This window comes from Cryptotermes secundus, unplaced genomic scaffold (genome assembly GCF_002891405.2).
Source record: "Cryptotermes secundus unplaced genomic scaffold, Csec_1.0 scaffold186, whole genome shotgun sequence".
In the NCBI taxonomy this organism is placed as follows: Eukaryota; Metazoa; Arthropoda; class Insecta; order Blattodea; family Kalotermitidae; genus Cryptotermes; species Cryptotermes secundus.
The window spans coordinates 2,398,170-2,424,050 of record NW_019727393.1 but is presented as its reverse complement, the minus strand read 5'-3'; the positions used below and the strand labels follow the sequence as shown (position 1 = coordinate 2,424,050).

General features: G+C 38.7%; 2 protein-coding genes across 2 annotated transcripts in view; one reads left to right on the top strand and one right to left on the bottom strand.

Moving 5' to 3' along the window:
- Positions 1-23,163, bottom strand: part of LOC111864662 (thyrostimulin alpha-2 subunit) — a 32,031-nt gene extending 8,868 nt beyond the window's left edge. The window contains exon 1 of the mRNA XM_023852062.2: positions 22,939-23,163. The gene's annotated coding sequence lies outside the window, so the exon portion shown is untranslated. The remainder of the gene's footprint in view (positions 1-22,938) is intronic.
- Positions 1-25,881, top strand: part of LOC111864661 (vacuolar protein sorting-associated protein 54) — a 134,754-nt gene that overhangs the window by 70,221 nt on the left and 38,652 nt on the right. The gene's annotated exons all lie outside the window — the stretch shown is intronic.

Below are 25,881 nucleotides of genomic sequence, written 5' to 3'. Positions count from 1 at the left end.
CGTCTTCTGTTTTAGAGGATAGGAAATGAAACCGACGCCGCTGTGTCCCTCTGTAGAAATACTGCCAACCTATAGGTCTAGACTGAACCCCCATCGTTGGTGGTGACCTGGAGGCAAAGTTTCGCACGAGAGATTCGATATCAGGGTTCAGATTCTATCGAAGATAACATGTTTATCCGAAATATGCTTCAAGTACCATTTTTGCACTAACATGTATATGCAAGTTCCTTAATGTTGAGCATGACAACCACAAGGCAAGACAGAGAGAAATAGTGGAAACTCAGTTTTGAATGAGCGAGATAGACATACGAATTCGTGATATTAGAAGCTTAGATATTACAGCAGTGACGATAAAATATAGCCCTGAGGAAAGTGCTTAAGAAAAATTGAGCAAGTAAGTATGTTTGATGGACGAGTGATAAACAAAGTCAGAGATAAATAAAACAAACTATGGATTGAAAAGGTGGAGGGATCTATAAGATGTGGTAAGAATAAAATATTGGATAACCTTGGTTCCCAGGATTAACGTTGAAAATTTTTGTTGATTTCGTCCAATTCATAAGTATCTTCGGGCACGTTGTGCACGTTAAAAATGTTGGATAATATTGTAGCGTTTGTACAGGGGGAGGTTTGTATCAAATGCTCCAATCTTCATTTGCTAGGAAACGTTTCGGTAAACACTTCCTGAAAGCCGGAATAGCAACGAAAAAGCATAAGTCCGTTCACTAGGCAACGGCTTGCTAAAATTCATTCTCATGTCAACAAAGATTCAGCAAAGGTTTCCGTGGATACGAGGAATCCTGGAATCACCAAGCGTTTTCGCTACAATGGATACAGGAGTCAATAACTTCTATTCGGTCCTCCCAAATTTATAAAAAAAAAGTTCAATCATGAATTCAATTCATTCACTCATAACAGAATTCAGAAGGCAGTTCAGTAGTTGAATATTCAGCTGTGAAGTGTTAACCAAGTAAGAATTGATACCAAGCAACGACTAGCAAGCAGATACATTTTTACGTTTTTCTCTATATTCACGCTGCCTTTCGGTATTTCATTTTGTTATTTCAAATACATTATTACAATTATCTTATTGTAACCGCTTACTTTTCTTGTATGCTCTGATATATTATTTATTTATTTATTTAATAACATATATACAATCTACTGTCGATAATATGGAATAATAAATAAATTTGTTCTATTTTTTATTGCTAGTGGGATGGGACTAAGTCCCTTGTACTGCGGACAGTTCTGGCATATTGTACCAGCCCCAGATGATAGGTGAGGGTGATTGTGGAGCAATTGGTGGAATGAAGATTGCCAGGGGAAACCGAAGTACTCGGAGAAAATCTGCCCCAGCGCCACTTTGTTCACCACAAATTCCACTTGACCAGACCCAGGTTCTGAACTCGGGCCGCCGCGGTGAGAAGCCAGTGACTAACCGCTTTAGCTATAGCGCGGCCCCTAAATTTGTTCTAAGTAGGTGTCTTGAGTAGAGAAGTCATCCACTGGTGATAATTCTCATTTCGTGCATCCTGTTGTGTTACAATATACAACTCTTTTATTGAACGTCAAAACACAACATATAGAAAAAATCAGGGTCAGAGCCCAGCTATGGCTTCGCTACATGTTTCAGCCACTAACGGCCATCATCAGGCAAACACATATTAACAAACATATACCACTGAACCGCTGTACAATAGATTGGATAAAATGTTAAAATACTTTGTGTAAAAATAGAATAAGTCAGATTATATTAAAAAAATTTAAAGTTATTGTATAAAACAAGATAAAACTTAATTGATGTTATACAACATCAAATCGGTCGTTGATTTTTTACTTTTCATGCGTTTCCATGGACCAATTGGAAGTTCGAATATTTCATTTATAGAGAATGTATTGGAGGCCCATGATGTTGTAAATTAATTAATAGTGTAGTCGGTGCCTCATCTTACGAAGAATTGTCCGTACTGTATGGAAAGTAAACAACATAACCGGACAGTAGGACATTCTGAGCGTGCTGCTATAGATGGTTGTTAGTAATATTTGTGTTTTTCTTAGTAACAGCCTGAGTAATTTTCCTGTGTATTCCTGTGTCTTTACTGTTTGCATCCTGTTGTATCTCATGATTGGTGGTATTTGACTGCCAACACGACAACAAAAATAAATCAATCGAACTGCTTATATTGGTTTTATTTGATAGTTGCTACATGTGAAGTCCACTTTCGGGACCATCTTCAGGTAGTACCATCAAACACGTCTCCTTTATTGAACTGTGCTAATATGGATCCACATTAGCGCTATTCATCTCAATCATATAATATATGAAACCGTCACAAATTTGCAGGAATTTTTCTAATTTTAAATTTTCAAAATTTAAATTTAAATTCAAAATTATATACAACTTTCTTGTAGTCGAATGTAAAATTGTATGTTGTTTTTGTGTTTATGTCCCCCATTGTGCGTTATCCTTCGCCCGGAGTTCGCTGTTGTACTGTATGTTACAGAAGCTATTCACGATTATGCTATTAATTTTTAGCGTGTGTTAACTTATCCTCTTGGATATGTCACCGTGATTTTTTTTTTGCATTTCCTTTTAGGTGTATTCGTTCTATGTGGGCCTTTGTGTCCTATATGTTCCTGGTTACAATTTGGACTGGTGTAGGTGGTAGTAGTAGTTGTAGTAGTAATTAAATCCACCCTCCCTTTTACTCAGTGGTAGATTATTAAGGAGCGTAGAGGGCTCAAGTATGAATCTTCAGTCATTCCTATCCTCAAAAATGGATGCAGATGATTACTCAGCTTCGAACCCCTGCCGTATTTAACCTGTAGGATAAATCTCAGGTACTCATAGCACAGAAGAAATGAGTTTTAAGGATTCTGGCTTTAATGAAGAAATGTTATGAATTACAGCAGGCTGCTGTTAGTCTACGAAGTCCACGTCTAGCTGGTAATGCGACCGAAGATAAGAGCTTGACGCCATTCTTGATTTCTTAGAACAAACGACATTTTTCAAAGGTAAAAAATAAGACGGCTCTCTTTAAAATTCCATCGTGGCGAAGATTGTACTTCCTACAGCTTGTTAAAATTGTAATACGAGTAATATCTGTCCCTCCTAGTCAGGTTATACCACCTGCACAAAGTTTGATTGTTAGGAAGTTGACCATCAGCGCTAGTGTATATTCTCATATTCCTTAGCTGTTTACGTGTATGAAAATAGAAAGCAGCGCACGAAGGAAATGACTTTAACAGGATTCGAAACTGAAGTACTGGAACTGAGTGACACTGGAAGCTGAGTGTCAGTATAACGGACTCGGAAAATTTGGAGTGTGCTTTAGTTATCTGTGAAGTGCGCAGAAGAGTCAAAATTCTGTAACTATTTGTAGTTACGCGTAGTAAGCACTCAGTAATTCGCTTAGTGGGGGGGGGTGGAGTCCAGCTGGGTCCACTCGGCACGGCGGCCACTGATTGGCCTATTGTACCTGCCCCGGGTGATTGTGAGGGTGGAGTATTTGAAGGAATAAAAATTGGCAGGGGAAACTGAAGTACTCGGAGATAACCCGCCCCAGCGCAACTTTGTCCACCACAAATCCCACTTGACTAGACCCCGGGATCGAACCCGGGCCACAGCGGTGGGAAGCCAGCGAAAGCATTCAGTAAATTCAGTATTCAATCCAAGTCCTGTCTCTAGTCACTCACATGTGTCAGTATGAGTACCATAAGCATCGTATATCTCAGTATATATTGTCACGACTTAGGGTCGTGCGCGACTTATAGACGGGTTTTGGATTGGATCTATTGACACCTCACATATTCAACTCGGAAGTACAGGAAATATAGCGCTACCCTTCTTTCAAGACGCTTTACATGTCACTGTTACACGTGCACTGGGTTTCTTAGTTTTAGCCAGTCGTATTCTGGCAACGAATTCATAAGAGTCTCACTGCCACTACAGCACACATCAAGTCTTCTTTGCACAATGTAACTTCTTGATCACCTTCGACTGCCGACTCTCTCAGTGCCCTGCTGCAACTGCCAACTCCGGAACTCGACTCAGTTCTAATTCATCTGGCAGGCTGGAATCTAGAAACTTAACTAACTCAAACGATTTTCTTTAAACGTTTTATAACACCTCTGTACGGACCACACAGAAAACACAGCTTTTCTGTTGTTGAAAAGACGTGTTTACAGTGCCGTTGTTTAGCAACGGCAGTTATTTGATTGTTGCTTGCGTGTTCGTTGTGACGCGAATATGTTTACCGAGCAGTTGCCTAGCAATGGAGTACTCCTCTGATTTCAGTATCTTGGCTTTCGGACGTCATGTCACAGTTATTATAATTCATTTGACTGTCATTAGCTCAAATGATGTAGTGTCCAGCGATTGGATGACAGCGAATAATGAAATTAAAAGAATTTGAATGGTAAGGGTCGTGACCTAACTTAAAATACCATCCTCGCGATTTCCTTTGGGGAAATAATTAAAATTACAAAAAAAAAATTAGTGTAAGTACCCGTGCTGACATTCGAACATGGTAACTACTAAATATAACCCAGAAATAGATTCTAAACGGTTCTGACGATGGTGGATGACACTCATAATTACTGTTTTTTTTTTTAATTTTTCCATCGTCCGGAATTCTAGGTAATAGAGGACACGACGTTTCGAAAACTGGATCTGTTTCCGTCTTCAGAGAAAGGCTGACACCTACTCGGTTCGGCCCCTGTGATTGAGATTATCTATTTCTAAGAGTCTCAACTAAGTATGTGTCTTACTTTCTCACCTGAAGACGGAAAGAGATCCAGTTTTCAAAACGTCGTGTCCTCTATTACCTAGAATTCCGGATGATGGAAAAAGTCCAAAAATCCAGTAATTCTGTGTGTAGACCATAAGTGTCATAATAGGGGTCTTCTGTCGCAGTATGACGTATCTCTAAAAATTGTCGCTAATAACAGGAATGCAGAATGGTTAACATTATTTTGCCTAATGTCAGAAATATTGTACGTCTTCAAGAAACATATTCACATTCGTCATCTGAGTTTCCATAAAGTCTTCTTGGGTATTAAAGTCTGAGGGAGGGCTCTTCCGTTAGAATGTATTTGAAAGCGAGAATAACAACAGGGGACATAAGGTAAAATACTGTGATCTCAACTTAAATCTCTGAATTCTTTAATGCGATTAGCTTGCTTCCCTATCTGAGGAGAATACACGAACAGGAATACCTTCCGATGTCTCGGAAGCGTAACACATTTACCGACAGAACAAATTCTAGGAGAATATAAAAGATTTATGAATAAAATCCCTTGTACTCTAAGAAATAGGTAACAGCGACCTCAGGTTCATTCTGCATTTGTACGATTTGAGGTTCTCTCAGCGTTGGCTATGAAGAGTTACGTCTTCTGGAATAAGAAGCTGAGTAGTCCGTTGAAAGCCAACGAGCATGAACTTGCTTCATGCGTATATCTTGCTTTGCCTCTTTTCAACTGACCACAAGCTATCATATTCCAGAAGGCATAGTTCATTATTCTTTATTTGTGGTTTATTTAACGAATAACTGAATAACAGAGAATAATGGATTGAAGAGGATGTAAAACGAAGTGGTCGTGGCCTAACGTAATTCATCATCCCGGCACTTGGCTTGAGACACTGAGCAGAGGTACATATAACCACAGTTAGTATAGCTGGTGCCTTGACTGTGGTTACAAACCGTCAACTCACGAATACAAGTCATAAACACTGTAGCTTGAGCCAGCTTATTCAGCAAGTTAATTCTTCACAACATACTTATATTAGATTATCTAGTCTATAAATTCTATATCTCTTAAGTATCCTGCAGGTTTTTCACAGTGTTCAAATTAAGAAACCTGAAGGAGTTTGACCGTATTCAAAATGAGAAAACTGAAGGTTCTTGAACTTGTTCAAATTAAGCGACCTGGAGCTTTTGCCGTGTTCAAATTAAGTAACCTCAATTTTTTACAGTGTTCAAATTAATAAACCTGAAAGTTTTTGACTGTGTTCAAATTGAGAAACACGAAGGTTTTTGACCCTGTTCAAATTAAGAAACCTGAAAGTTTTTGACTGTGTTCAAAATAATGACCTAAAAGTTTTTACAGTGTTCAAATTAAATACCCTGAATGCTTTTATACAATGCTCAAAAAACCCGTCCCTTAATTCTTAATTCTAAGGACAATTATAATATTTTAGAGTAAGGAGTTTTTAACTCTCACAGAAATTCATAAACTGCGAAATAATACGTCGTCAGCTGTCCCTGACTGTTCATTTAATATATCCCTCCTCCACACGTAAACTCTTAACAAGAGATAAACTGAGGGTCTGTATTTTGATTTCATTAGGCTCAAGAGTTGTTGCTTTAAAATTGAAGCCGCACCAATATTCGAGTCTTTTTACCATACCCCATATGCTAGGCTAGTTTAAAATGTATGAAGGGAAAGCTAATATGAAATTGAGGGTTTTATTATAAGTTCGTTCTTCCATTTCTCCTTTCAGCTTTACTGCCTGTTTGTTAACTATGGCTTATGTGAATGCCCAGACAATGTCAGTAGTTGATATGTCTTAAAAATCCCTTTGTAGAGAATCAGACAAAACTGACGACATGTTTCAGTTGATGCAGAATGTCTGATAAACAAATTAATAAGCCATAAGAATACTATACTAAATAATCAAATGCATAACAAAATATAATATAAAAACTGTAAACTTTAATTTTCTCAGAAAATATTCCACCCAACCACAACCAAAGACACTTAAAGTAATTTATAATTTCAAATTAATGGATTGGAATGAATTTCCTAAGTAAGGGCTGCCTTCTTATATGCACACACGTTTAGATTTTTCTTCATCTTTACTGGCGCTTCAGCCGCGTGTGTTTCTTGGCAGTCTCCATTGTTTCATAACAGTATTTTTTTCCTGGGTTGGGTTGCTAGTCTCACGTTCCACGGCCAACCTGGAGAAACTGCATCAATTACCTTCATCATCATCATCATCAGTAATCTGTCAGACGACAGGTCCACAGTATTTCCAAAAGAATTCCTCCATTTAATGCGATCTAGAGCTTTCTTCTTCAAATGACAGTATCCTCTTCTGTCCCCAAGGTCATCCAGCATCTTCTTACGTCTTCTTCCTCGTCTTCTTGTCACTTCTATCCGCTCCTCTATCTTTTCTTCAATAACTTCTTTTAGAAGGCAGTTTCTGCGTAAAACATGACCAATCCAATTAGCCTTCCGTTTTCTTATTTCGTGTAGGATATTCCTCTGCTCACTGACTCTAATTAACACTTCTTCATTTCTCACATAATCGGTCCAACTGATCTTCTCCATCCTTCTCCAACACCACATTTCGAAACTTTCCAGATGTTTCTGATGCATCAATTATACATGTGGTCCCTCTTAGTCCCAATGTGCAAAAACTGGAGTGTTATCTTAAAATAATCACCTTCCATATCACTCCCGAGCCATTATCTTTCATCCTAAAGCATCTCTCTCTCTTTCAAGTTACCTGACCTCAACAGTTGACTTACTGTAACCGAATGACTAACCAATCGTTAATGCCAAAATCATTCTGAATCTTCGAAACTGCAATGTTAGTTAGTTAGTTAGTTAGTTAGTTATTAGAGAGGGTGGGTCTCCCCATGCACTTAGACCAGTATTGGTCCATTGTGCTTCTCTCTATGATATTCTACCAGTCTCTATACCCTACCGATATTGGTGCGTACCATCAGTCCCGACCGAGCCAGCGAGTTCGGCCTCTACTGGCTTAGCGGTATCTATAATGCTTCCCCCATTTATCAGAGGCGTTAGAGACTACTGTTGGGCGGGAAATGTCCTTCTTTGGAGATATGAGGTTCTTTTACCTGCCGTAAAGCTACGACACGGGACCCACGGGTTAAAGTCCCTCCCGGAGGACTTTTTCCCTGAATTTTTCCGCCCTTAAAAATTCGACGACCTCCGCCGGGTTTGAACCCGCGTACCACGAGTCATGAGGTGGGACGTTACCCCTAGACTACGGAGGCCGCTTGCTGCAATGTTTTACAGACGTCAGAATTCTCCCTCCGTATAATTCTGGTTGAAGAACAAAAACGGAAGTACAAGAAGTGAGTGGATGTTGTTCTATCGCTGTAGGTTAAGAGCTCTGGTCATCTACAGTTTGTAACGGTGATTGCGATTGGCTACAATATAACTCTAGCTTCCTCGGTACTTACTCTAAAACGATTGGGAGAGATGGCTAGAAAGAAAACACTTGATGGGTAAAGCAGGTGGTATAAAATCGATGCCGATGGGCAGAAGTTCTTTGGACAGCTGCTCTCGACCTGCGTGTCACAGCAATGCAACGCAGGCCCGCACACTTACGCTAAGTGCCTCCTCGCACTGTCTCCCGAGGCTTCAGCACTCTTCTACTTACGGGTGCAAGTATGTCTCCTACCTTATGCAGAGCCTACCTCTGTCTTGTTATAATACTTATATATAATAATATGTCGATCAGAGCGGCCGCGCGTTCTAAGGCATGAACTGTTTTCATTCACTCGAACGCTAGGATCGTGGGTTCGAATCCCACTCAAGGATTCATGTCTGTGTGTGTTTATTCTGTGTATAAGTTTTAATGTCGTGCATTCTGTTGTGTTATTATATACAAATCTTTATTAAGTCCGTCACAACACAACAATACAGAGTTCAAGGCTAAATTAGCTTTGCTATATGTTTCGGCTGTTCATAGCCATCACCAGGCAAATACACGATCATCATGTTTACATACTAATGAACTGAAATTGAGTATACATCCACTCCCCCATACGCTTTCATGGCGTAGCGCTTACTTAGTTGATCACAGGGATAAAATTACCATAACTTTTTCAGTAATCTCTTAAATTATACCTCTCATATTCGGTCAATGATCATTATTTTACTTTTTCTCTGTTTCATGCTGTTATCTCGCATGGCTTCAACCCTGAAGATGGAGACATGTTCCACCAGAACTTCTATTAACTTTCAATGCCTACACATTATATCCCACAAAATAAAATTATTTATTACAATTCATTATAATTTCTGACAACGAAGTGCCTCCACAGATAATTTATAATATTTTATGAATAGAAGAAGCAGACTGTTTTCCATTCCATTGTTTTCCTTTTAAGAATTTTCCATTTCATGTAGATCGTTTTACATTTCTCGACACCCTGTAATCGATGAACCAGAGAAGAGTTTTAATCAACTCAGTGTTTGATTTAACTCAGATTCAATTTCAGACAGATTCTATTGTACCTTTCCAGCCCCTGGACGTTTTATTGCATTTCCTGGTAAAGTATGCCCCGTCTGAGTTCTAGGCCGATATCTTAACCCACTTTCACATTCGGGATGAGGGTCCTTATATATCTTAGGAGCGTAAACCGCCCGTGCTTCATGAGCTGCAAGTACCGGGTGGCACGGAGAGATGGATAAAGAGACGCGTTTCAGGACTGCCTAATTGTCTCGCCGGTATATGTTCCAGTTATCGATTTAAGTAGTCCAAATTTTTAATTACACATTTTAACTTCTTATACAATAAGGATGACCTATAAACACGTTTAAAATTAGGAGATATTAAGTGCCTTTGGCCCGCATTGGCACTATGGTCGGCACTTGAAAACCTGAAGATCAACAAGCCATACTGCTAAGGACTGTTCGCCTACTTTCCTTTAATACGACATGGACCGCATACAGAACGACGCCCACAACAGGACTTCTGCTTTTGTATGTGTAGTTCTTGCCGCGGGAACGTGTTTATCGAGCCATTGCTTCGGAACTATGGGAGAATACACATGCATATGGGGCAAGATGGTCTTATTTTCTCAAAGAAAGAAAGTATGCTAGAAAATAGTTACTAAAATGTAATTTTATTTCTTAGTTGAATAAAACTAAAATAAAATATACGCGAACTGCACTAAATGTGTGTGTGTGTGCAGTCACGTGTCCTGCTTTTCTCATTGTGTTTGCATTAAAAGTCTTTGAGTTGCTCTTTCTTTCATACAGTTAGCAACATACTTTGAGCTTTCGATAGAAAAATCTTTAACAACAGACTCATATTCATAAATTCGCCATTCAAAATAATCAAGAGAATGAGCCTACTCAAGCATCGGTCTCCAAGGAATTTATTCTGTCTTTCGGAACACATCTCACCGTCTCGGAGGAAGTCCTCATGAAAGTTTGAATTTTTCCTTAAGTTATCCACACTCCAATTTGGATATGGCATGTGCTGTGGAAGACGTTGTTTCCAAGCTTTCACAGACTATGGGCGTTTAATTCAGGTTGAAAATGAGGTCCATATTAGATAAGTCTATATCTTCTATACCCAGCGGTAAAATATTTGAGCTCAACAAAGATATTAGGATTCTTCGGGCAGACAACGGTTACTGCACAGTGATGTTTGACGAATCCAAATAAATGTATAAGTTGGACACTTTGCTGGAGTCCTGGATTTATCAACATTTACAAGAGATCCTACAACTAAAGTTGAGACGAAAATACAGACACTCCTTTCCAAACACAAAAGTGCTCTACCTACTGATCTAAAACACAAGTTGACTCCGTACCACAGCAGACCTCCTCATCTCTATGGTCTTCCCAAGACCCACAAACCGGGCATTCATCAGAGACCTACAGGAAGTTCTACTAATTCCCCTTGCTGTCACCTGAGATTTCTCCACAAGATAATAAGTTCTCTTGTTGGAAAATCGTAATCTTTGGTTATGAATTCGGGCCACTTCGTACAGATACCCTCGTTAGTTTTAACCAGTCAGTCTTTTCCCCAATGTTTCAATCGACGAAGCCCTACAAGTCATCAGCAATAAGCTCCACAACGATGGCACACTGGCATAACGGTCCGTCTTACAGGTCGAAGCCTTCATGGGGCTGCTGGAGGTTTGCTTGAGAACCGCATATTTTTAAGTGGACTACGAGTTCTTCCAACAGAAAGATGGCATGGCTATGGGAAGCTCCCTATCACCCATTGTGAGCAACGTCTTCAAGGAGCAACTTGTGAAATTGGCGCTTGGCTCGGCACAACATACTCCATCGTTGTGGCTCCAGTACTTTGATGAGAAGATTGTTGTCTGGCTTCATGGTCCAGAGTTGTTACAGGAATTCTTCGGCCAGCTCAGGAGTTTAAGGCCGTCCATCCAGCTCACCGTGGAGACAGAGTCAGAGAGTATGATTGCCTTTCTTGATGTTCTGGTCATCAGGGAAGTGACGACACTGACCACCAAAGTCTTGAGGAAAACCACCCACACTGGCCGATAACTCAACTTCAACTCTAGCCATCCGACGCATGTGAAGAGAAGTTTGATTCAGAGACTGCACAACAGAGCTTACACCATATACCAAGAAAGACAAGATATTACCAAAGAAATCAGCAGACTGAGTAGTGATTTTCAGCTCGACAATTATCACCAAGGTTTCATTGTCTCGGTTATTAATTCCAGGAGTAGCAGCAATCCGAATAAAGTAGGAAATTCTCTGGACTCTGTGTATATCCCGTATTTGAAGGGTGTTTCAGAGAAGTTCAAACACATAGGGAATCAATAAAATACTAGGATGATTTTCAAAACTAACCACACTCTTACGAGTTCACTCATGAAAACCATGCCTGAAAGACATCCGCAAAAAAACGGCACAGTGCGTCTACAGCATTCCCCCTTAATTTGGCAGAAGCTTCTTTTTTCGAAACAGGCAGACCTATAGCTGTGTGGCTTCGTGAACAGAGCCACAATCTCCAAGAGGGTCTTCTAGAAAAATAAAAATTAACCTAACATGTCTATAAGGGTCACAAGGTAGGCTGAGATGATGCTAGTATTTTGGATAATTAAAATTACAGTAGATATGGAAAATAAAAGCAAACGTCCCTTACAGCATGCTTAATCAATCCAATCAACCAACCCAGTTTCGACATTTCTTCTATCTGGATCCCCTCATCAGCAATAAAGTTTATAACTCACAGAGAAAATCTGTATGAAATGACAGATTCTTTATTGGATTCCATAACTTTTCAGTCTCGAGTGTTCAGGTTTAACTCCACAGATGGCGTTACCAGTGAACACTACGCGTCTTCATCAATTTTTCCATTTTTAAGTTGGTGCTCATGAACTTGGTTTTGTTTGCTAAATTTTTAGCATAAATTTCTACCTCCTTTTCTATCCTAGTTCCACGAATGTGCATGATTTATCACAATTTTTTGCATATTTTCTTTCTATCTCCCGCCAAATTATTCTAGCCTCTTGTGATCAAATAGCTGTTTGAATCTGTTAGGTGTTGTAATGGACTTAATACTACAGCCTATGACTGACAAATGAGAGACCCGGCCTCTCATCAGAGAGGGCTCCACAAATGGACAGAACAGTAACGGTCATATTAAGGCCGCGCCATAGCTCAAGCTGTTAGTCGCTGGTTTCCCACCGCGGCGGCCCGGGTTCCATTCCAGGTCTGGTCAAGTGGGATTTGTGGTGGACAAAGTGGCGCTGGGGCCACTTCGGTTTCCCCTGCCAATCTTCATTCCAACAATCGCTCCACAATCACCCTCACCTATCATCTGGGGCTGGTACAATAGGCCAGAAGTGGCCGCTGTACAAGGGACTTTGTCCCACCCCACTAGCAATAAAAAAACTGTCATATAAGAAGAAACATCTGGTTATGTGCCCCAGCTGGGGCTCGACACCAAGACAAACAGACTGAACGACTGTTAGTCGCAATGTGACTTTCACTTTGACTTGTCAGGTGTTGTTCAGTGACTGAGGTTAGCTCTTTATAAGGGACCCAACTGAGTAGCTGTCTTGCTCTTCCCATCTGAGGACGGAAGTACATCCAATTTCCGAAATGTTGTACTTTATAGTTTTCAGAATACCGGACGATGGACGAAATCCAAAAACACATTAAGTCGGAGTGTTATACGCCATCATCAGAATACTTTAGAATTTACTGAAGCAAATTATTGACAACAAGTTAATTATCAAGAATTAACGGCTAGGTACTTGAAGTCCTATCTGCGGCTTGACGTCACATCAAAACGAAATCGAGTAAATACATTTATTCATAGTTGTAGGAACGTTGTAGGTATGTAAGGTTGAGGAAACTGTCTTTATCTCCCTTGTCAACTTGAGCGACAGGTAAATTCTTGAGAGATGCGTGTAATAAGGACATACGGAAGAAGAACCACAGTGGCTTACAATTATGCATACTACGGGGAAATAGCAAGTAAACACATTATTCCCGCTGACGAGACATCCCGTGTTGTCAGTTTTAATAATTTTGGTCCTGAATTGCCTTTAACTAAATTATCTAATTTCGTTTGTTCTGACTTTTGGATTTACTCCGTGGGCTTTAAAACGGCCGGTTTCACAACTTTCCCAGGCCTTGCTTCCTATCGATTCGGATGAGGCGTCAACCCTGACTTCCTCCCACCCATTGTTTTAGAAACGGTATCCTACAGAGACTCGCCCACATTCCCTGCAGAGAGAGGTAACAAATACCTCCGAAACGCTGGCAACATCGCCCACGTCAATACAGTGTAACAACCCAAGAATCGAATTACCGTCAACAGTTAACCACAGTGAAAGTAAAAAGTCATTAAAGAATATTTCTAGCAGAATATGGTTTTGTGGTTTGTAAAGCCATTTCATTCGGTGAATTTCCAGAGATATGTCTGTCTTAAAAGACGCTTCATTTCACGCGCTTTTTCTCAGCTATTGTGGGATATTCCAAATTTAACATGATCACACCAATTTGTATTTCATGTAAGTGTATTTCACTATAGTCATTCCTGTTACAATATTGTTTGAATCCATCGTCCTTCTTTCACACCTCAGATATCACATTAGAGGACAACAGCAAACGCTAAGAATTCATGTAAAAATACGAAGATTTTTAATTATGTAAGATTTGAGGCTTTCACGGCGGTAACTGTGAAGAAAGCAGTCTTCTGGGATTTGGCACCGTGCTTTACCGTTTCTCACGGTGTTGTCGCTTGCAGAATTCTTATACTTTTTCTTCTACCCTGAAGATGGGGGCGATACGTTCCTCCGAAACGTCGGTTAACACCACATATACACGGTGCCAAATCCCAGAAGACTGGTTTCTTCAAGATTTTTAATTATTCATCGGCTCATCATTGGCGCGAGGTTGCGTTGGAAGGAGCAAATTTCCTCATGGCGGAAAGAATCGAAAGGTACAAATTTTGATGATAATGATATTTATTATTTTTTTGAGAAAATATACAGGTCTCAATGCGTGAGTTTAATTTTCAAAGATGAATGTTTAAACACTTAGTTGCCATCTTAATTTACTGAAATTGCCTTTCATTTACTTCTAAGTATCAAATCTCGCGTTTTCAAACACGTGAAAATTTACAGTACAGGGTTTGATTCAAGGATGTGAATGTAGCTGATATCCTGCTTACTTTCTGTTGTTAAAGTCTGCTGCAAGACTACAAGCAAATCCCGCTATATTGAGGCTTTTCGTCCTGTCATGAAACCATGCAGTCGAAAAGACATTAACAAAATTTTTTTATGCGTTTCTATTGAGTTATATTGCCAAACCGAACGTGTTACCTGAATACATGGACACACATATTCTTACAAACAGACTCCGTCACTCTGTGTCTTTTAATGACGTAGTAAAGATTCACCTGAATACGATAAATATTTGTTTCCAAGAGATCAGTGCCATATTGCATTAGTGGACAGGCAGTATGTAAGCGCTGCTTACGTTTATCATGTCAATTTTTCTCTACTTTTCAAAGAATTAGAAACCCCAAAGCTGAGAATGTACCGGGAACCAGTGCCGACAGCTTAGTCTGCCTGATATGCAACAGGTTCTTTGACTTTAACAGGTGAAGATAAAGCAGAGATTAATGAAATTAACGAAACATGACTTAGCAAGTTCTTAATGTTATTAGCGTATCTGGCCCACTGAAGTCTATCGTCTGCCTATATGAAATCTGATTTTTCCATACTTTCAGGACAAATTAACACGAAGTTTTGATATAGAGGTAAAGGAATATGGCCCTCAACTCTGCCAAGCAGACCTCGCTAACCAACATGAAAATGTAATAGATATTTTAAATAACATGTAAGAAGGCAGAAAGAGATATCATAAGGTAAGACAAGGTAAAGATGTCCCTGTGCTTAATTAATTAAATGCCATGCCATGAAGATATGTGACAGAGTGGAGATATAGCTCCATCATTCCTGACCTCTGCATTATATGATGGTGGGTGCCAACTTTACACCCTGGCCGCTTTACTCCAGGGAATAAACTCCCCAAAGAAACCCGCCAGTAGTAATTGGACGGGAGACTGAGTGGGCTTCAGAGCTGGCCTGAACGTTGTGAAGTTTGTTTTGTTTACGTCATGAATACCTTTGGTAGGGCGAAGGTATACCTCCACCATTCTTAAACCCGGCACTAGATGTCCGGCCGCCCTACCCCCGGAGAGACTGCCCACGGCACCCATTGGATATGACACTGGGTGGGCCCTAGGGCTAGCCGAAACACTGTGAAGAAAAGAAAAATCTCTTGCCCCTGCCGGGAGTCCAACCTTGGTCCTCCAGCCCGTAGCCCGTCGCTATACGGACTGAACCGTAATTTTTTTTTATGAAATGTATATCACAGGTTATATTGGACTAAGTACTTATTAAGAGACAAATCAACAACAAACCTGACATCACTATAATATACTGGACTTGCTGGATGGAAAATATTTACGCTGGATATTCAGGGAGCTAAAAGCGTTTGGCGTCTTCGACTCGGGATTTTATATTTCAGTGTCCTGATGTATTGATGTATGATTTGTTCACTCAATTCCGTCTCTAATAAATTACAAACTTTCACAGTCTCTTCTTTGTTTTAAAATGTCATTAAAAACATATTTAGTTGCAACATGTTTCGGCCTTACAAGGTCATCTTCAGGAAATTTTTCACTCATTGAAATTGCTGCACTGCACCAGTTCTTACATCAGTGTATTCCATGCCATTGCATATCGTCTTTGTGTTTGCCTGCGAATGAATATTCTCTTCCCTCCACGTTATTTTCATTTTTCGGCGTCTATGTTACATCCCCTTCGTGTGTGGTTATCACTAGTCGGCTGTGTATCCCTTGCATAGAAATGGCATTTTAAAAGAGAGGAGAAACTGTGACTGGTTTGTGTTGTATTAGCGACGGAAATGAATGAACGAGTTCGACTCAGGAGACTGGAGTGGGAAGCTTTCATAGTGTGGTATTCTTTTTCCTTGGCACTATAGCCCCAGTGGGCCTAGGCCTACCTCCATGAACTTCTCCGTTCACTTTCCGTTTTTCTAGATCTTACACATTCGGTAGGACTCCTTGGGCGGGTCGCAAGGAGTGAGGTATTTACTGCTATTAACAGTTGGTCAGAAGGAACTGGAAACTATTTTGAGAATCTTGATATTGGAATCAGAGTTACAGTGTAGGATTTCTTAATAAGAAACTGATGCTACGCCGGCTAATGAACAATCTAATTTGGCTATGTCGAATTATCGATGGTCGAGGAACTTCAGAATATCATAGAAACTCGTTAAATACCTGTGATCTACTGGTACGGACCTCTAAGCAGATATAAACAAATAATTAATATTTATTTCGAAAACAATGTGCCAAGTCCTCACCGTGCTAAGCTACACTTGAAGCAGACAGAGCTGGACATCACTCGAGTGTCTCATAGACAGTTGTCAGGTTAAGAAATACTATTAATGGCCGCGCCATAGCTCAAACGGTTAGTCGCCGGCTTCCCACCTCAGCGGCTTGGATTCGATCCCGGGTCTGGTCAAGTGGGATTTGTAGTGGACAAAGTGGCGCTGGGGCGGGTTTTCTGCGAGTACTTCTGTTTCCCCTGCCAATCTCCATTCCACCAATTGCTCCATCATAATCACCCGGAGCAGGCTACAATAGGCCAATTAGTGGCCGCCGTGCTGAGTGGACCCAGTTGGACTCCACCCCTAACTAAGCGAATTACAAAAAAATAATTTATCTGAATGATATATAGAAATTAGATTTTTGCTTCACAGAAATCCTACTGCATCTCCATTACAAAGATCAGCAGGCTAATTCTGTATGATAATATAATCGCTATTCATTATGATAATGATAGGATCCCACAGATACACTCTGAGGGGAAATGCAGAAGTGTTGAGCACGAGTTTTACAGTAGGCGATACATCAGTAACCCCTGTCTTCAATTGTTAAGCACGATGCAGTAATAACCAGAAGGGCGAAACAGGCTGCTATTCATTCAAAATTCTTCATACATTTTGACGATCCTTTCAAGAGAATTTCATTCCTGCGGCATTCTCTTGCGGTATGAAAATGGTGTTGCATCATTACAACATATTGTTTGTTAATCCGTTCTTAACTGCATGTGCATGTGCGGCTACAGAAAGTCTAAGGAAGTTGAAAAGCTGAGACATCTGTCTTAAAGTTTGGTAGGAGCCTCTGCTAAAGCTTCATGGAACAGATATCCATGTACGTGCAGAGGGTCTTCACGGCCTAATGAGCGTACAGCCCTGTACAAGGTCTTTAAAAGTCGAAATGTAGGTTCAAAACCCTCTCAGAGCCTAGATGTGTATGATCTCTGTCTTCTGTCTTATGTCACCTTGTACAGTTACATATTTCCCAGCATGCTTATTTTCCCTTCCTAGAATTCCTACAAAATGTGTACAAGAATTCAGTATTGCAGAATTATTTCCGCATAGAAATAATCCACATGGCCTGATCCCGGAAGGTAAATAATGTAACGGGGGTTCAACCCTCACCATCGTCTGCCGTTACTTCGTAGTTTTAACCTTCCTCGTCGTAAACTTCAGGAGTGGAATATCTGCCACAGAGTTCGCCTACAGGGGTCGGCAACTTCTCTGACACTTCTGTTGTGCAGGTTAGACGGAGAAGGCGTCAGATATTCTCCTGTTGTGTTTTCGCTGTGCCCAGAGATATAGTAGTAGAGCAATATTTTCGTGTGTCCTAAATTACGAAAGATGGTATTGGAGTTCCGACTTCTATACTTCCCGAAAAGTAATTCTTTGCATTTCTTGCGCGTAGGAATTTAAACAGCACAGAGACGTCTTAAAAATGCAAACAATAACTTATCGTTAAATGTAACTTATACGATCATTTTGTCGAAATTTTCCTTAAGGTTTTTGAATATAAGTCCCTCAAAAATCACGTCGTCGAAAGAAAATGCCATTATTCCTAGCAAATCATGTTATTCTTAATGCATGCATTGAATATAAGAAGATTTATGAATTGAATATCCTTTCAAATTGAGGTAATCTCGAAAAATTGAAGTTTAATTAACAGTTAGATTCTAAGGGGTCTGAGGATGGTGGATTACGCACAGAAATACTGAGTTTGAAGACTTCTTCCTTCATCCAGAATTCTAGGTAATAGAGGGCACTCTAGTTTTTGGACATTTTCCATCATCCGGAATTCTAGGTAATAGAGTGTCATCTATTACCTAGAATTCCGGACTATGGAAAAAGTAAAAAAAACTTAGAAATTCTGTATGTTATTTAATTATTGTTGATGGAGCATAGCGAGGGGTTTTCGTGTATATTATATACTCAAATATGGTTAAATGTATTAGAAGATTCAAACAATCAAACACAGTTAATACACAGACGAACATCAACATTTATGGAGCTCTGTCCATTCCATTTATACGGAAATCCTCTCCTTTTTTCCCCCTGTTTTGGAATAGACCTGACTTTATTTTAGTGCCCATCTGCCGGTGGGATTTTGATTGGTTTAATTTTGTGTCGGTGTTTCTGAATTGTGTTCGGTTCTTTCAGGTCTGATTTTATTCTCTTGCCTGCCGATAAAAAGGACTGATTTGATTCGATTCGTTTGATGTTTCGAGTTCGATGTATATTTTTTATTTAACGACAATGTCAGTGTGTCATGCTGTACGGTTTCTAATGATAGATGATTGATGAACAATGTAGAAGGAATCGAGCATGATCTGATTTGAGACACTTTACTATCACTAGATTGGAAAAACTGAGAAATGCCATAAAAGAACCCCAATCCGAATATTCGCTGTCATGGCCGGGGTTCGATCAGAGGATCTCTCAGCACAGAAGTACAAAATACAAGCACATATACAAATTACTCGACAAGGTTTTATTAGTGGTGTTACACAAATTCGATTGTTATTTTCTTCTACTTGTATAACACATTCCAGCATCATTACGTTGTGTTTTCTTCCCTGTTATGTTCCCTTTCTCTGTTTTCCTTTGTGTGGAGCAGAAAACACGCACTTCAGATTGTTATCTTTTGAAGTAGAACAAATTTTCACTGCTGAAAGAAAAGCGGGGCACAAACATAGGGAAATATTTGCATAGATCTCCAGAGAACAGTGTCTCCCCATAGGGTCAACTGTAAGAACTGCTGCTGCTAAGTGCGAGCGAACATAGCAACATAATGCTGAGCATGAATTACTTTAGTTACTGCTTGAAGAGACCACTAAGTATACTTCAGGCTTAGATAACATTCTTTATTTGCAACTGCCCCTTTCACAAACATTCTGCAATATTTTATTTACTTAATTGCCTTTTAAGTACAGCCAAAGATTCGTGTTATGCATGTTGTGCTAGAAATAATCCCACCGAATTTTATCAGTATGGGTTTTAATTGATGTCGTATTGGCACCAGGAATATTGTTTCAAAATACATTCCACACTAAATTTATATTGTTAGCCTGGCTACTGATTCGTCTGAGATATCATGCCAGAAATCTGACGACATTTCAATTGTAATATGACTTCGAAGGAACAGGTCTGTGTAACGTTTTAAGGATGTTTAAGGAATTGTTGTTATGGTGAACACATCCAGTGGCTTAATACTTACCCCAAAAGGCTGTTGTTCTTGTTGTTATTATTATTATTATTATTATTATTTATGCTAAATTCGTAATTTGCCTCTCGGCTGTTAAATTTTCACGTAAATGAATACGAATTGTATTATTATTATTATTATTATTATTATTATTATTATATCTGCTTCTGTAAACCTTTGACATATGTTATACTTAGATACTGCTTGGTCTGTCTCTAACCTCCAATTGTGTTTTTTTACTTGGGCATATTGCAATGGAATTTATATACTTTTTTCATCAATCAGTCTGTATATTGTTCACTTGTCTTCGTGCTGACTCTGTAATTGGCTACCAGCTGTTGAGTACAGCACGTAAATAAAACCAAGAATTGAAATGAATTGAATTATTAACTTCTATGTGTGTATGTACATGTATTATCCTTTCTCGCCACAAACGGCATAACTATTGGAAATGTACTTATTTCATTTTTCTCGCCTGTTAAAACTAACTTCAATTTTTCTTTGAATTGTTATTAATTTATTGCTATTACTTAGACTGTCATATTTTTATTTTGCTCTTTAATTATTTTTGTGTATTTCTATGTACTAGTGCTAACTCTGTAATTGGTCACTGTGCTGTTAAGTTTGCACGTAAATAAACACGAATTGAACTCAATTATTATTATTGTATAAATGGACTAAGAAACTTGTGTCAGATCGGTTTACATCATAGAACTGTAAAATATTTCTTCTTTCTTATCTACCAAGCTGATTCAACTATCTTCTACATCATGCAATTACAAGTCAACAAAGTTGGTCGGGACGTACATAAATAGAACCGTTCTCACAGCAATATAGGTTTAGAGAAAGTAGAGAAAGTAGCATCGGACGATATCATACGCTTTTCCCATTTTGTTAGTTCACATGGGACTGAGGTTTAATTGCGTTGTGTGGAATTTTCCGGCCGTAACCAAACCAGCAACCCACTTTATGAAATGGCAAATTGCTTGAACCATGATCAACTTCATGGAGTTGCTGCAAATGCATATGAAACTTCAACTTCTCACACTGATCCGTATTAACCTTGATTCTTTTGACTGTAGCAAATTGTCTAGGTTATAAAAGTTACCAAGATTCGGGAATTAGTTTTGCCTCCTACTATAGGATCGACCTCAATCTTATCTTCCGAAATAATATTAGTTTTAGCTTTTCATCTCGATGCTATACCCACAGTACTTCATACTAATATGCAGAAATTACATGTAATGTCTTATGTCCGCGTGATTAAAAGATTAATATGACATAAATTATTTAGTTCCTTAAAATATTTGCTGAATATGTGTAATTTATTATTCTAGCTGTAAGATTTGAGGTTTTCTAGTTGTTTTTATTGTCATCCTATTTCCTTCAGATCCATTTTAAATAATAATAATAATAACGACAATAATAATAATTAAATTCGTATTTATTTATGTGCAAACGTAATGGCCTGACTGTTAACCACAAAGTGAGCAGGAGTAAAGGGAAAGAAACAAAACATACAAACAATATACAAAAACAAGGAAATGTAGAACATCCAAATAATAATAAAAATAATAACAGGCCTGTTACAGAGTTAGCTTTATCTTTTTATAATAATGATTAATATTGAGAGCTTGATTTCAGAAGCGCAATATTTTATATTATACAGATAGGCAAAACGTTGGAAGGGTAAGGATGAGTAACCAACCCTGTACTACAGATATCTGTTTATATGTAGACGACAAAGGACGCCGAAAACTATAACAATGCTAAACATCCCTTGGATCTAAATCTTTCGTTCTTTGAAAATGTAATTTTTGTACTAAGAAACATGAGTCTTTATAGGACACGTAGCTAGAGACCGTGAATCTTTACCCTACGTGCCACTAAACTCACGCTTATGGTGGATGATTCATTGATTCGTTTCGGGTTATAAAGGCAATTTCGTAAGCTGGCTTCGTTTCCGTCATCATGTAAAAAGTATGAAATATATGCTGTTGAGTCCATTATAAGAAGCTAAACTACTTTCCTCCAAACACTATTGGATGGAAAAGGTCCTACATATACGGCATTGTAATATCACCCTTTTCTCACGAATCTGTAGACTTGTCTTACTAAAAGCTGTTGCTTTTGACAGGTTTAGCGTATCATTGAACTTGTAGTGTCGTGGGGCTTCAGAACTACCTCCCTCTTCTCATACACTTAAATAATCACTTTCACCAAGCATTATTTTATACCAAGAATTATACATTATTTTGTAACATATTCAATANAATATATACACACAGTAAGTAACTTATATCATGTAGACAATAATAAAAATTCTAATAGTGCATTTTCTCCAAATATTATGCGTTGAGAATAATATATACATATATTAATATTGATTATAATTAATATTTCAATAATTAAGAAAGCACAGTTATATAACCTCATTAGCACAAACAGCATGGTTCCAAATTTGTCAGCGCCCCTACAAAAATATATCAGCTGAAGTGCATGTAGCAGAAGAAAAAGTTTTATGCGATTTTAATACTAATTAAATTCTTATTTATTTATGTGCAAACTTAGCACAGTGCCAGTTATGTAATGAGCACGAGTAAGTACAATGGAACAACGAATCAAATCAGTTTCTTTATTTACGTGCTGTCGAGCAGCGAGTGAATTATAACAGACGAACACTGAAAATGTACATAACAAAAGCTAGATTAAGCTGGAACTACAATTAGAACTAGAACAAGACTAAAATAATAATAATAATAATAATAATAATAATAATAAATAATATAATAATATATTTTGAGAGAAGAGTATAAATTTGAAATGAAAATCAGCACTTAATATTTATATTAAAGAATATAACTGAAGTTGAACAGTGTACTTCGCAAAATAGTTTACAGGCGATATTTTATGGCAATGTTTTCAAAATGGAGTCACTATACAAATTTTGATTAAATGTACGCCAAAGAAAGCATTTTAAACCCTTGCAGAAAAAGGAAAGTATATAAAATAGTACGATTATCAGAGGACTGAATCACTATTTTCTTTGAGCTTACCTGATTTTTCCGCTACACTCGATTCTCGGGGAGTGAATAAAGTTTCTTGACTGGCGTGAAAACTCCCGTTACCTTCAGCCCAAGGTAGCCGCTGTCGTGAGCGTGGACCACCGATACTGTGCGCCGCTTAGGAGGCGCCACAAGCAAGAACTACCTTTTATTAGGATTTACTGTTGTAATAGTTCCAGAAGGCCTTTACCTAAAGTGGGGTGAAGGGTGTTTCAAGTCCGCGGGCAAGAGGTGAAGTGGGGAATATCGACGCGGGGTTCGTCGTCATGGTACAACTCTGAACAGACGCTCCTCATCACAAGTGGGCGTAACCAATTGTTGACGTCATATCCAAAGAAACCGCCTACCAGCATCCTACACAAAATTTGTTTTGTTATTTTGTGACCTTTCTCTTATACACATACAAAAACGCACATGCCTATAATAATTTCTCTATCCACATTATGTCCATGGTTTTTAAACTTCAAAACTTAGTCATTTTTTTGTCTCTATAGAGAGATTTATTTCGGGTAAATTGGTCTTCCTACTGCGTTGAGAAAAGGCGTCATTATGGCAGGACATGTACATAAGATAGAAATGTTTACTGGAACTAAATTTGGTTAATCCTTTTATTTTAAAGGGGGTACTCGGTAGTGTAGTTGGTTGAGGTCGCGGGTTCAAGTCCCGATGAAGTCGTTGGATTTCTTTAAATTGACCTAATCCTTCCAGCCGCACTATGGCCCTGGGGTTTCCTCAGCCTCTAACAGAAATGAGTACCAGGAATTAATAAAATAATTTTGCTGGCGATTAAAGCGCGGCCGGCGCGTAAGGCTGACAACCTTTCCGCCATCTTTGAGCTGAGTGTATAGATAATGTGGGACCCTCAACGTCTCACAACCCTATGGGCCTTCACGGCCTGTTACAGGGATAGCTTTACTTTACTTTTTACTTACTTTTATTTTAAAAGATTTTCAAAATGCTTCACGCATTAAGAGTTTCCTAATTTCATCTGCTACATATACTGTATGAGCAAAACCAATATTTCCATAATCCAAAGATGTCAGTCAAAGATACTATGCGTAATTACACCCCATGGTCTATTTCCAATATAACACTCCATGAAGACCTGAAAGTGCCGCTAGTAAAGGAAGTCATAAAAGGGAAAAGCACAAGATACCTCAACAAAGCAGAAGGACATGAGAACGTACTAATGCAACCGTTACTGGAACCGCACCATGGACGAAGAGTAAAAAGGAATTGGTCAGCCGACCTGAGAGAAGGGTAACGAGGACTTATCTCTGGATAAGCCTTCTCCACGTCAAGTAGAATACTACAGCAAATTAGCTTATAGAATCAAATGTAATTCAGACTGCTAATTTTATGTAAATAAAAAAAAATATATATATATACTGTATAGAAGCACATATTTCTTTCTCTCTTTCCTGTTGCTTCAACTTGGAGCATAGGGAAGCAGTAAAACGCTTTGTTTCACTTCAATTTCTTAATCCTAGGACAGTTGGTAGGGCTCCTTCGAAAGGGGATCAGCCCGTCACAAGGCCGCTACATACACAGGGCAACGCAAACACAGAATAATCGCAGACAGATATCCATGCCTTGAATGGGTTTCGAACCCACGGTTCCAGTGCTCGAGGGGACTGTGACCGGCCGTATACATATATTGTAACGTAATTTTGAAATCCTCACATGCTTGAAAGAGAAGCTTTATAATTGCTCTGACCTTGGTACTTTATGCCTTATTCTGAAGCGTATTTATTAACAAAAATATTAACAGAATTACGTTCAAAGATTTCATATTTACACTTCAATACACGGTGTAACAACGTGATAAGAAAATATTAATTAACTGGAAATTTGCACAATCTTAAGAATGTTATAGTTAAGTCGTACTTGCTGTATAGGTCTCTCTATAAGTAACTGAGTAAACTTCAGTCCCTAACTAATGGGTTTCAAACTAAACGAAATTTCTTACTCAACTGTGACAATTTCAGAGAGTTATTCCCACTTATTTTGCTTGAATCCTGTAACCATAGCAATTTAGTTTGTTTTCTTTGATCTAATAATTTTGAGCATCCTTCATTGAACCATGGTTTACCCTTCTTCCGTTCTTAATAACTTAGATTCTCCTTGGCAGAAATTTTTATATTCTCTCTAATAGTTTCCCAAGCTTTATTAACATCCACCTCAGTGTCCAAGTTTTCCAAAGCCGCAAACCTGTTTGAGATTTCAACACGATTCTGCTCTTTATCTTCTACCTCATTTGATTTCTTGAGAATGAACCTCTCTATATGAACTCTGTGCGTTGTTTGTTTGCTCACTGCCAGTCTTTCCCTAAACTTTGCCACCATCAGGTAGTGGTCAGTATCACAGTCTGCTGCCCTGAATGACTGGACATCAAGTTTACTCGAGTGCCGTCTCCTTTCTAACAAAATATGATCTATTTGATGGCGTGTCTTTCCATCAGGAGATATCTAATTAAATTTGTGGATGTTACGATGTGGGAATATTGTACTTTTGACAGTAAGATTTTTCACTGTGGCAAAGTTTACACCTCTAACTCCATTATCATTGCTAATTTCATGCAAATTCTCATTCCCAGTCGTTGGTTTGAACAAGTCTTCCCCCCTTACTCTGGCATTGAAATCTCCTAACAAAATTTTCATAAGGTACTTCGGGAATTTATCAAATACATGTTCTGGTTCTTCGCAGATCCTGCCCATTATGCCATAAATTTATCTTCTGTTGGGGCCTGAAAATTTATAACGATCATATCACACCAGCGACCTTTTAGTATTATATATGATATCTTATCAATAACGAACTCTACCCTCTCAACTGCTGATACGATTCTCTTATGTACGAAAAAACCTGTACCTAATTCATGATTTTCATTCTCCTTTCCATAGAAAAATGTATAGTCTCCTGGTGCGATGCCAC